At 38.8% G+C, this 13755-nt stretch overlaps 1 protein-coding gene and 1 pseudogene across 1 annotated transcript in view; one reads left to right on the top strand and one right to left on the bottom strand.

Moving 5' to 3' along the window:
- Positions 1–13755, top strand: part of LOC131064540 (rhodanese-like domain-containing protein 4, chloroplastic) — a 193098-nt gene that overhangs the window by 12193 nt on the left and 167150 nt on the right. The window lies entirely within an intron of this gene.
- LOC131064541 (small ribosomal subunit protein uS7c-like) lies at positions 226–801 on the bottom strand (annotated as a pseudogene).

The following is a 13755-nucleotide window of genomic DNA, read 5'->3' as shown; positions in this document are numbered from 1 at the left end:
AAGAGGTATGTGTGGGAGTTTGACAGTTTGTATTCTGGATTCCTTCTGGGTTTTTAGAGAGCTTCAGGATGGTTCGACATGCATCTGCATTAGGTGACTTTTTCCAGACTTACTATTTTTAGAAAGTGCGATGGCTACTCAGAATGTAGTTAAATTCACTTTGGAAACACTTACTATTTTTAGCATTATGCTATTTTTAGTATACTGTTTTCTTTTATTGGCCAGAATGCAACAAATCTGTGGATCTATTTATATAGTTAGTGGGTTAATGGTAATGCGCAAAAGCTTTATTGGATTCTGCCATTTTATGAATCTCCTCCTTCTTGCGTATACAATTGCCTTTCTCTCCGGCAGCATCCATTATTTCGTAACTCAATTTGAAATGCATATTTCGACCAGAATGTTTTCTGGATGATTCTAATAACCAACAAATAGCAAGTATTTTTCCTTCTTTCTTTTTTATTTCAATGGGAACTTGATAAGTGGATCCACTTACACGTCTTGATTTTACTATCAATTTGGGAGTTAATTTTTGTATTGCTTGACGTAGAACAATTAGTGGATTTTTCTCTATTTTTTGTTGAATCTTTTTTAGAGATTGATAAAAAATTCGATAAGCTAATGATTTTTTTCCATGTTAAAGAATACGGTTAACAACCATTTTAACTAATTGATTATGATAAATCGGATCAAATTTCTCAATTTTCTTTTCTACAGTACTTTGGCGTGACATGAGTGTGAAAAAGGTTCATAAATTTATTTCATAAAGACTAATAATTACTTATTTCGGCTTTTTAACTCCATATTGTAGGCTGGATCTCTAAAGGTATCAAAGATCTCCCTCCAAACCGTACATACGAATATCCTCATGGAATCCATTGAAATGATGAGGCCTGAAAATGTTGTCGAAGTCATAACGGACAAGGTTAAAAATTGTAGGGCAGCTAGGTTTATAGTAGAGGTTAGATATAGTCACATTTTTTGGACACCATGCTAAGTCCACTCACTCAATTTGATATTACAAAAGATTGTCTCACAATTTAAATGGCTCAAACAAGTCTACATGGAGGCTGAGGAGATTCAAATGTTTGTGATTGAGCGGAAGCATCATGAATTTTTGAAGCTATGAATTGGCCAAGTTTTCTCAAGGCAATACATTGGACTTCATATGTACATATCTTTCTAAATGCAGCCTTATAGCCAACAACAACCTCCCCATCTTTATATGGTGCCCCCCTCCTCGAAAATGAAACTACCTCTTTGCTATAATACTTTGGTGACAAAGCACATGCTAAGAGATGTAAGGTCGCTGTCGTCTTGCTCCAATGTTCAACAATCTTTTGCACAATTCTGAAAGATGTTTGTGTCGGTTCATGTTCCTTAGCCTCTATTATTGCTCTTATTTTCTCTACCATGGAGTCCATGTAATCATAAATTTCACCCAAACATTGGTGGTCAGTATCAACATACCCAATCATGCTCACGATGGGTTCAGCAAAATTCAAAACTTATTTCACACAAGACCACCACTAATCATCTAAGATCAATGCTTTTACTTTTTGAAATTTTGCTTGACTGCCTCCATACACTCCACAAGCTATTAATGACCATAAAACTCAAGGCCTCTCGCACCTTCACAAGTTGTCTTAAGACAATTATTGAGATGCAAATTGTGTTTCAACAACTTAACATGGTATAAAAAATACACATCACATACCAACAAAAAAATGAAAACTAGAAAATTAAAAAATAAATTGAAATTACCTTCAACAACTCCAACTTGGAGAAGGTCTTGAATATGGCTTGTGCATATGATGTGACTCTCCTAAAGTGAAAATAATTTACTTGTCTATATCGAGTACTTGGTTTGGGGCACTAGTTTGGATCTTGGTCCCGTCCGATACTAGTACACCCTTGGGTTTGCCTAGGGTGTTGCTCGGGTGCTCGAGTAGTGGCCTAGGTGAACTCAAGGCATACTTGGGTGTACTCACAACATGGGATGCCCAAAAAGTGAATTTTTTAAACTAAAAAAAACAAACTCTTTTGATTCATTCGCAGCTCCCAAATCATGAATTTTCCCTAAAATTCATCTATTTGATGTTTGGAAGTCATTTCACAAACACAAAGCACCAAGAAAATTGTTTTTGTCCTCCAAGATGCCATCCTTGGCATAGTTTTAAAAATCGTGGACTCGCCACGGACTCGCGAGTCCTTGGGAGCCACGAGTCGACTCGCCAAGGACTCGCGAGGCGAGTCCTGGCGAGTCCATCTAAAAGACTCGCGAGTCTTTTGCAAGGACTCGCGTGAGTGCATGGACTTGTGAGTCTTTCAGATGGACTCGCCAAGACCCAGAAAAAAGTCATGCAAGCTTTAAAATTGAGTTTTTAAAATTTTTTTTTGCCTTCATTTGGCATAACTGAGGGAGTGAAAAATAAAAGAAAAATAACACCCGACGTCTTTATAGGGGCGATGCCCCTTGACCCAAACTTGGGGGCGCTGCCCCCAAACCCCTGTCGAAAAATATAGGGGGAAACTGCGCCGATGGAAGTAGGGAAAATTTAACCTCCGAGTCTGATTAGGCTCCATATAACAACATAATTAGCATTGAAGAAATCTTGGTATTATACATTTTAGAGTTGAAAGTTTGAAACTATGAGTATGTGACATGTGTAATGTTTCAGTTATGGCTCTTATGTTCTCTAAATGGGTTAATTTCTTTATGTTTTTTTGTAAAACTACGGTTTTTTTTTTGCCGAGTCCTTGCCGAGTCTTTCACGAGTCTGAGTCCAAATTTTTGGTTTGCCGAGTCCGAGATTTTCAACTATGATCCTTGGGTCTTAGAGGTTTCTTCATTTTTTTGAAGGTGAAGGCTACAAAGGAGTAAGATGTACACTAAAAGCTTAGGAATTGTTTCCAAGGAAGATTTAGCCATCAAAAGTAAGTAAATCTTTCTTTTTTTTCAAGTTTTCAATAATTTTTACAAGATCTTTAAAACTTTTTAATAATATATCAAGTCTTTTTTGAATTTTCTTAAAACTTTTTATGCATGATAAGGGTTTATAATGCTGTTTTTTTTTCAATTCAAGTGTTAATTTGTAATGTTTTTCATTTTAGGTTCACACAAAATGGTTGGAAGTGGTAGTTCATTTGCTTGAAATGAAGAGAGTTCTTTTATATCTGATGCAATGTCTCCCCTTTGGTGACAAACAATAATGATTCAACAAATTTGTGGTGGAAGAGGTTTTCTTTGGTGGTGCAACCATTGTCAAAAAGAGTATAAGAGCTCATATTTTTAAGTGAAAGCTCACTTATGTGTCATCCCTTTACAAGAAATAGAAGTTTGTCCAGGGCCAAATAAAAAAGGGTTGCCAAAGGATCTAATATTGACTTATGCGAAAGAACAAGAGGATGTCAACATTAGAAGTAATAGATCAAAGGGTCTTGCACATCCTCTTGCCAAGAAAAGCTCGCAAAAACTCCTAGTGGTTTCACACAACTGGCTAGTCTACATCCTTTCATGCCAATGCCACCATTGTATGTAGAAGAGAATGTTTTGGTTTCACAAAAAAGATGTCCATTAGACAAGGCCTTCAAAAATGAAATCAAAGAGGTTGCAGATAAGAGCATTCCTTGTTGCATATATGGTAGTGGGCGCCCATTCAACATTGTTAGATCACCTTATTGGCGGGATAAGGTGAATACCCTTAGCAATGCACCTCCTTATTATGATAGTCTTGGGTATGAAAAGGTTCAAACCACCTTTTTGGTGAATGTAAAAGTATTTCAATAGAGATATCATTGACACTGATTAAGGATACGTGGCCCGAAATAGGTGTGTCCATAATTTTTGATGGATGGAAAGATTGTGAAAAAAACCATTGATCAATGTTATAGTATTGTCCCCTACAGGGGTGATGTTTTTGAAGGTAGTGGATTGTGAGGGGCGAAGCCTCTAACGAAACATGGCTTTTGCATTTATCCATTAGTGAAAGAATGATTCTTCATTGTATGTTTTTCCCCTTCAAATAGGTATGCCCTACTTAATGAAGGCTAATGGTTTTGAAGCAAGACACTCTTGGGACTAAGACCATGGCATCTAGACTACAACCCTCTCACTAAGTCATTTCATATTTCTTCCATCTAGCTAAGGCTACCAAATATTCCCTTTCATTTTTGGAATGAAGATTGCCTCTTCACCATTGGAAATTTTGTAAGGCACTTGCTCTCGCTGCATGAATTGAAATAATTTCTCAAACGTTTTATTTTTGCTAGGACTTTGGTTGGCTTTGATTTATCAAAGAAATTACCAAAAGATATTTGCTTAAAAGTTGGCAACAAATTTGGATGCAACAACTTGATTATGAGGGAGTTTCATTTAGATATATATCTTTCTCTGCTCTAGGTCATTTTCCTATTCTATGATTGATACTCTCTCTAAAGATTCTATAAATGTTGATGCTTTTGTTTCTTCCAATTTCACCTTGGCTCCCAATAATCCTTCTACTACAAGAATGAGGGCTATAACAAAGGGGCCTAATGCCCCTACAATTGCTAAGGGGACCACATCTTCTGTAGATTTGGTGCCAATGCTTCCACCCTCAAATAATTTTCTAGACAATTGAGATGAACAGATCATGGTGGAATGAAAAAAGAACTCAAGCTAAAAGCATAAGTTTCAAAAGCAAGATAACACTTTCATCTCACACTTAGGGTTAGCCTAGAATTATTAAGTTGTCATGTAGCTTTCATTTCTTTCCTCTGATTGTTCGAAAGACATGGATTGACTTATTTTCTATTAGGACTCGGAGGCAACTGAGAGGGGGGGGGGGGGGGGGTGAATCAGTTGTCTATTAATTTCAACCCAAATATAACTTAACCAAACATAATGCATAATACTGGTAAACCAAACTTAATGCCGGTAGACAGTTTAACAGATAATAACAGTACCGGTAAAGTTTAGTGCATGAAACAAAAAGACAAATAACATCCACAACACATAACATAGAGATTTGTACGTGGAAACCTTGTAAGGGGAAAAACCACGGCGGGAAACCTTACTCATAATCAGATGATACTACTGCAGATAGTATGTGTGTACAAATGGGGTCTGCACATGCAGAAAGGCCAACTGCCTAGAGCTCACTGCTCAATCACAAAATGGGAGTCACATTGACTACAATTGGATGGCTAAATCCAATGATAATGTACTGCTCAAAATAGCATCTTCATATGCTGGATTCAGTACCGATTAAGATCTGATTGTCTTCTTCATGCTTTCCTTGAATCTTCAAATGATGTCTGCGTGTATAGCTCTGCTTATATTCGCATATACCTTATTACAATCCTCTACCACACCTTCTTCTAATCTCACAAATGAGATCTTACATATATATCAAAACCTACGACCAAATGTGTAGGTCGGCTCACTAAGAAGATTACAATTAAATCAATTACAAATGAATCAATATGCGATGCATCATATCGGCTCAATGCATTTACAATAATAACCAATCAATAAAACATCTCCATAACGTGTCGTGCTGATCTGGAATAGATAACGCTTGCCGGTCCATAGCCTAGACCTATTTGCCGATACCAACAAATATGCAAACTCGATTAGACCAATAGCCAAATCACCAAAACCAAGTGTCCAAATGATGTCTTCGACATAACCAAGTAATCTCCAGATGATAATAGATCATCCTCAGTGCCGGTGAACCAGATACCGGTGACTATGCATAAGTCACTGAACATGCCGATGAACATAACCAAAGATCTCCAGAAGGATAAGTGTTGACATCAACGACAAAACCAATGCAACACATCCATAATACCAACAATCTCCCCCTTTGGCATTGATGGCAACACAAGATAGAAAAACCATCTAAGTGCCAAAGCAGAAATGCCAAAAACCAAAAAACCAACAATCTCCCAAAGAGATCATTAACCAGAAATCAAAATATAGATACAAAGAGTAACAATCTCTCCCCCAATGAATAATCTCTCCCCAAAAGATAATGTGTTTTTCCATAGATATCTCTCCCCCTTTGACATCAAATGCCAAAGCAATACAAACCAAATACAATCAGTTCATAGCAAAGAAACGGGACTCGGCAAGGCCGAATCGGACTCGGAGTCAGACTCGACTGGACTTGGGAAAGTGAAAAACTCAAGAAATTTAGAGATTTTTAAAGATTTAAAACTTGTTTCAGGCACCCTTTATTGAATACACCTTAAAGACACAATAACATCATCAAACTCGATTCATTTGATTACATACACAAGTATACATCAATCACATAAGCATAAATGCAAATTGTAGCTGAAGGAAATAACAAACATAGATATATAAATATTGTCAAATGTATACAATATTACAAAACTCATGGAATAAAAAATCCATGTCATCATATGATCATCATCAAATGTTTCATACAAATGCCAAAGGTAAATACAACTACAAGCCTATGGCTCAGAGGAGCCAGCACGGCTGCACCCTCTAGCCCCGGCCCCCTGCGAAGGCGTCTAAGGTAGGTCCTGGATGATTTGACAGCCATAGCCGCTCCCCGTGACACCATGCCATGCTCACCAACATCAGGAACATCCATGTCACTATCTGCCTCTGAATCTCCTATCTGTGCTCGTGCTCTTCGCTCTTCCTTTGCCATGGCTACAGTCTTAGGCTCTCTATATCTACCTGGTCAATCCAATCAGTGTCAGACTCGGAGGTTAAATTTTCCCTACTTCTATCGACGCAGTTTCCCCCCATATTTTTTGGCGGGGGTTTGGGGGCAACGCCCCCAAGGTGGGGTCAAGGGGCATCGCCCCTTGTAGGGTCAAGGGGCAGCACCCCTTGTGCGAGGCCAGAAAAACTTATTATTTAATAAAGGCGTTGGGAGTTATTTTTCTATTGGCTGACATGTTGTAACTCTAATTTTTCTCATTCTCAGGCGGAGGTTGTAGTGAACAAAGACGAGACCATTCATTTTAAAAAAACTTTTAAAAATGTTTTTTTTTTGTCATTTTACGTAACCCAGCCAGTAGCCGAGTTTCAGGCACTGGACTCGCCGAGTTTTTGCCAGACTCGCCGAGTTTGGCGAGTTTTTGCCAAACTCGCCAACTCGGCGAGTCCGGCGAGTTTGCTCACCAGACTCGGACGAGTCCGAGTCCGAGTCTCAGAGACTCGGCGAGCATGTCTCGGACTTGGACTCGCTGAGTCTGGCGATTTTCTGGTGATTTTCGTTTCTCTGATTTCATAGAACTTATTGCAAATACCAATTGTTATAACCAAATTTATTCAATCTACTCCCCCTGAGAAGTAGCTCTCCTTCATCAAAGCCGGAAAAAGATTTCTCTGTTAATTCTGTCGGTCTGATGCCATGCTCCAACTGTCTAAGTTTCTACCGGTGAGGGTATAACTCCAAGCTGCTCTCTTAGATATTCAAAAGTTTCCTTAGGCAAAGACTTAGTAAAGATATCTGCAATCTGTTCTTTAGTATTCACATAAACCAATTTCACTTCTTTTGCTTTAATATTCTCTTTCAGAAAATTGAATTTGGTAGAAACATGTTTAGTTTTAGAGTGAAATACTGGATTCTTTGATATATCAATTGCTGCCATATTATCACATTAAATGATTATAGGTTCTTTGCATTTTACCTTTATGTCCTTCAACATTTGTTTAATCCATAATACCTATGTACAATTAGTTGTTGCTGCAACATATTCTGATTCTGCTGTTGATAGTGATGTACAACTTTGTTTCTTGATCAACCATGAAATTAGTCTGCTACCAAGAAAAAATGCTCTGTCGGTGGTGCTTTTTCTGTCATCTACATATCCTGCCCAATTTGCATCTGTGTATGCACATAAATCAAAATTTTCATTTTTAGGATACCATAAACCAAGATTTGTCGTGCCTTGTAGGTACCGGAAAATCCTTTTTACTGTTGATTCATGATTTTCCTTAGGATTACTCTGAAATCTCGAAACAATACATACTGCATTCATAATATCAGTTCTTGTTTGTGTCAAATACAGTAAACCTTCAATCATAGATTTATATCTTGTCCGATTAACAGGTGTTGATTCATCCTTCAATGATAGTTTATCAATTGTAGTCATAGGAGTACTTACCGGTTTAGAGTTGGAAATGAAGAGTTTGCATCTCATTTGATCATATGATGACATGGATTTTTTATTCCATGAGTTTTGTAATATTGTATACATTTGACAATATTTATATATCTATGTTTGTTATTTCCTTCAGCTACAATTTGCGTTTATGCTTATGTGATTGATGTATACTTGTATATGTAATCAAATTAGCTTCTATTTGATGATGTTATTGTGTCTTCAAGGTGTATTTAATAAAGGGTGCATGAAACAAGTTTTAAATCTTTAAAAATCTCTAAATTTCTTGTGTTTTTCACTTTGCCGATTCCAGTCGAGTTTGCTGTGAGTTTTGATTCGAGTCCTGAGTCCCGAGACGAGTAGGCCTCGCCGAGTCAGGTCCGAGTCCCGTCCCTGAGTGAAATCTCTAGACATTGACTAGGGTAGATTAGTTTCACTACTAAAACTTGCAATCTCTTAGGGTTTTTGCCCTAGGCTTCCAAGCTTCAAGAAGCTCACCAAAATCACTCAAGAGAAAAATAACCAAGCATATCTCAAATGAGCCTCTCACTGCTCTTTTATAAAATTTTGAGGAAGCTTCTAGAATAAATTTCAATTTTCCCACACTTTTTAATATTTTACTTTAGCCTGGGGAAATAAAGTGACTATTAAATTCTTTCATAAATAACTACCAAAGTCACTTTACACAACTTATTAAATTGATTAAATAATATTATCCTTAGAATTAGTTTTGACAAATAATATTAAATAACTAAATTAATGAATTCCCTTTTCTCTACTACAGCCTACAAGAATTAAATAGGGTAACAAGTCCCACTAGATCACTCTGTGGAAAGGGACACTCCAATCCTCCCTTCCTGAAATTGTTTGCCCTCAAGAAATTGCAGATTAGGATGCTGAATAATCTATCGTCCCTCCCAAGTGGCATCATCAAGAGGTAAGTCTCTCTATTTGATAAGATACTCCTTGATTATCCTACTCTTCAATTTTTTTTCCTTGACATCCAAAATCTCATTAGGTACCAAAACCAATCTGCCCTCCTTATCCAAAGGAGGTAGTGCTGTTGAAGAAGTGATCTGCTGCCCCAATGCCATCTTAAGGTACGATACATGAAATACATTTTGAATCTTGCAATTCTCTAGCAGCTCAAGCTCATATGCTGCTTCTCCCACTCTTTGAACTATCTTCTAGGGGCCATAGAAACATGGCTTTAATTTCTCTGCACCACTTTTCTTCAGAGAAGATTATCTATAAGGCCGCAAACATAAGAAAACCAAGTCTCCCAACTCAAAGCTTGTTTGCTGGTACAACTAATAAATTAAATACAGGAAATAATGATATACGGGACAATGCATACTAGTTATGACAGTAAAATATATCTTTATTCACACATGCAATTATTATAGAGAAGAAGACCAGAGATAGTCGACCAAGGATTACAATAGATCTGACAATACCGTACTACTTGGCGGTACACGACATATTTAAAGGACCTGACGGTTGCCGAGAGGTACACAACCGTCAACCAACCGACACAAAACTACTCGAGAGTGACAACCCACTTAATATAATTAATTAATACACTGTTGGGTAACCGGAATTATCAAACATAACAATATGTGTTTTATGCCAACTACATTATCCCCCCCAAAAGAAAAAGTCATCTTCCAGACGACAAGTAAATATTAAGTATTATCTGGAAAGACTAACGACAAGAGTGTAGGCCAAGATTTCAATCCCAACATGTAGTGTACCTGCCAAATCAAAAGGGGGTTTGGGGGTAGCACCCCAACAGGGTCAAGGGGCAGCGCCCCTTGTGGGGTCGAGGGGCAGTGCCACTCGCGGGGTCCTAGGGTAGCGCCTAGGGCGCGCTCCCTGTCGCGGTATAGGGTGGGTTCGAGGGGCAGTGCCCCCATCGCCAACACCAAATTACAACCTTTAAAACCACACGAAACTCCATTGAGCACATGATTTTCATGATTTTTAAGACGCCAAAAACATTGTCGATGAAGCTAAAAAATCCAGATTTCACTCCCACCACCTACTTATTTTGTCTTTCCTGTATAGCCTGATCACGTATGGCTTGATACACATTGAGTACAATCTGAAACATAACACATACGACCTGCACAGCTATGTGCCTGTACGGTTCGATGGATGCTCCTTACAGCCTAGGCTTGTCTTTACATACGGCCGAATCTGCATGGTTTTGATGCTCTTCATGTATGGTTTCGTACGGCTCTTCCATACGGATTCCTAACAATGCCGCCTTGCCAAGCTGATGATTCCATATGGATTCGTACGACGATTCTGAGTTGCATATGCCTTGCTTTCCATACGGTATCTCGCCTTTGCCAATTTCCTCTTTCCATACGGGTTCGTATGATGAATTTGTCTTTCCTGCGATCACCTCCCACAGTACGAATTTGTACGATAACCTTCCGCCAACACCTTGCTCCTTCCGTACTGGTTTGTATGGTTTCCCTTTGTGTTCCAAAATCTGTATGGGTTCGTACGACAGCATCTTGTCCTACCGTATGGATTTGTACGGTTTCCTCGTCTTCCAAAATCTGTACGGGTTCGTACAATAGTCTCCTGTGAATGTTGTTCATGTACGGGTTGATGATGTTCACGTACGCAACCCCGAATGGTATAGTTGCGCCAATGCTCTCCAGTGTTGCTTCTACCCGTACAGTCGTACTCCATACAACTTCCTTGCCCCGTATAGTATTGATGGCTAGCCCTATGTCTTCCTTCACAACCCTCGCATACAACTCAGCTTCCAATTCAAACTTCTTTTGTACGGTGTCTTCTCTTTGTTTGTGTACGATTTTTCACGTACGGGTTGGACCCCTTCTCTTCTGTATGACACCTATTTGATCTCCTTCGCCATGTACAACGTTTTCGATACATGCACCTCCTTACATACGTACGAGCTCCCACCAAATCCATATGGCTGAGTATTTTGTTCCTTGTCTCCTCGTCGTATAGCTTCTTTGCTCCCCTCCCATACCAGTTTAATACCTCCATAATTAAATATTTTCTCATTGGCCAACTCCATATTTTGTCATCTAAATATTTTTATTTTCTTTTTTTCTTTTTGCTTCCATTTTCCATCATCATATTGTCAGATGTATTGTCCTTAACTTTACACGCTTTCATCGGCTTCTCTCCACCTTGGGTTGTAGCTTCAAGGAAATTACATGTTGGCGAAAATACCTTGGAGTCCTCTATTTGCCAGTGGAATAATACATTAAGGGAACTCGTCTCATCTTTAGAGCAATCTTCTATTTCGAACACCCCTTCATCGTTGGGTTCCATGCTTTTCTTCCCTTCATCCATACCAAACTCTCCACCCTCAGAATTTGAGTCGGAGGATGCCAGTTCTTCACTCATTGCCTGGTTCCTTAAGTCAATCACATATTTATGCCCTTCACTCTCGATGGAGTGTGTTCTTCTCCGAATTATGATTTGCCTTCGCCATGATTAGCCAACCTCTTTCGAGGGGGGCATCATAGGCCTTTTTCCCAGTGGAATGACAATGAAGTCAAGGAAGAAATGTTGGGTGCCAATAACAACTTTTTGTGCCATAAGTGTTCCCAAGGGTTTGATATTGGTCGACACCTACAAATTAGAATGTTGATGGCCAGAGAGTTGGTTTGGCCAGACCCCTCCATGTTTCTTCTGACAATACATTTACTCCAGAGCCACCATCTGCGATGGTATTGGTTAGCTTCCGTTCCATGATCTCCATTTCTACTACAGCTGGCTCCCGGTCAATACTCATAGTGAGCAGCTTGGGGTATGCGCTCGATGTGCCAGATGGTTTTGCCATTGGCTGGTCCATGGCAGATGTACTAGGAGATTTTGCCGCCGGCTCGCGACGTTCCTGGCCGATGATATTGTCGCCGACTACATTTGTGAGGGCCATTTTCAATTGTGGCATAGTCTATAGAAGGTCAGATACTCGTACTGGTACGGTAGCTTGCAACATTTGTTTTATGATAGTTTTCTCGAACTCTGACCATGGTGGAGTACTGGTGACATCATGAGTTACTCTTCACCAAGAGTTGTAGCTTCAAGAAAATTACATCATGGTGAAAATACCTCGTAGTCCTCCATTTGCCAGTGGAATAGTCCATTTAGGGAACTTGTCTCATCTTCAGAGCAATCTTCTAGTTCGAGCACCCCTTCATTGTTGGGTTCCATGCCTTTCCTCCCTTCCTCCATACCAAACTCTCCATCCTCAGACTCTGAGTCGGAGGATGCCAGTTCTTCACTCTTGCCTGGTTCCTTGTAATGTCCCCATTTTGCGAGCATCAGAGCTTGTAAGAATTAGCCTATCATTTGACCCTCGTAGGCTAACAATTATTGATAGAGGGCCTCGTGTGGCAGTTACTTGGTGATTAGAGACATTACTCTTCAGCTGGATTCAGGTTTTGGCCTTTGCACAGGTTTTTTGACTCAGATTGGCACACTTACTATTTATAGTAAGTTACTATTTTGGGAGAGTCAGGGTTCCTATTAATAGAAAGACACCTGAGCAGAGCTTATTGGCAGTGTCAACCTTGATTGGGCCTTTGCAGCTATTTCTAGACTCAGTTCCACATACTTACTATTTATAGTAAGTCACTATTCAGGGTTTCTATTTTTAGACAGGCATCCAATCACATGGAGAACAGGGAGAGTCGACTCCTGGCTCAGACGACTTAGCAATCAGACAAGTACATCAAGAGATATTAAAGTTTAAGTGACTTAAATGATTTATTTAATATTTTAATATTATTATAAAGTTCTAAAGTAACTTTATAATAATAAAGTCACTTTAATATAATAAAGTGTGTTAAGTGAATAATTTAATGTGGGAATAAATCTTTTATCCCACATTGGCCAGGAAGGTGTTTGAGCTCTCTTAAGGAAAGAATAAAAGGAAAGGCAGGAGTTCATTCTCGGCAATCCAGTTGATGAATAGTATTTTGATTGATTTTTATTGTGGAGCCTAGGGCTTTCGCAATTTTCTTCTTTGATCATAGGAAACGGAAACTTCCTATTGATAGCAATTTTGAAGGTGTGAAATAACACCTGAATTATTGCAGTTGTGGGAAAGAATACTTCAGTTCTTTCATTTGTGCATATTGGTGAAGTTTTCTACAAGGGTTTGAAGTTTATTGTTGGAGAACATTTATAATTGGTTGTGAATCATCCTTCTTTGGCACATGGAGTTATATCATTCTTGTTGGGAGAGATTATCAACAAATTATTTAAGGTTTTAAGAGCAGATTGCAAGTTTGTTCTTGCTACTACAGTGCCGTGAACAGTGCCGTGAACAGTGCGCTACAGTGCCGTGAACAGTGCGCATGAACAGTGCCGTGAACAGCGTGCTACAGTGTCATGAACAGTGCGCTACAGTAGTTTGAGTTCTATAGAAGGGGATTTAGAAAGGTTGAACAGCTATATATATTTGACAAGGGATTTGCATATGAGGAGAATCAAACCAATATATCAAGGCAGCCATTGAAATACCAGGTTTTCTATCTATGGTCATTGTATTAGAAAATCATTACTTCATTGCATCATTTTCTATTATGATTATATCATGAAATACTTGGAGGTTGCATATGT

This window comes from Cryptomeria japonica, chromosome 4 (genome assembly GCF_030272615.1).
Source record: "Cryptomeria japonica chromosome 4, Sugi_1.0, whole genome shotgun sequence".
Lineage (NCBI taxonomy): Eukaryota > Viridiplantae > Streptophyta > Pinopsida > Cupressales > Cupressaceae > Cryptomeria > Cryptomeria japonica.
The sequence above is the reverse complement of the archived record's forward strand: the minus strand, read 5'-3'. Positions and strand labels throughout refer to the sequence as shown.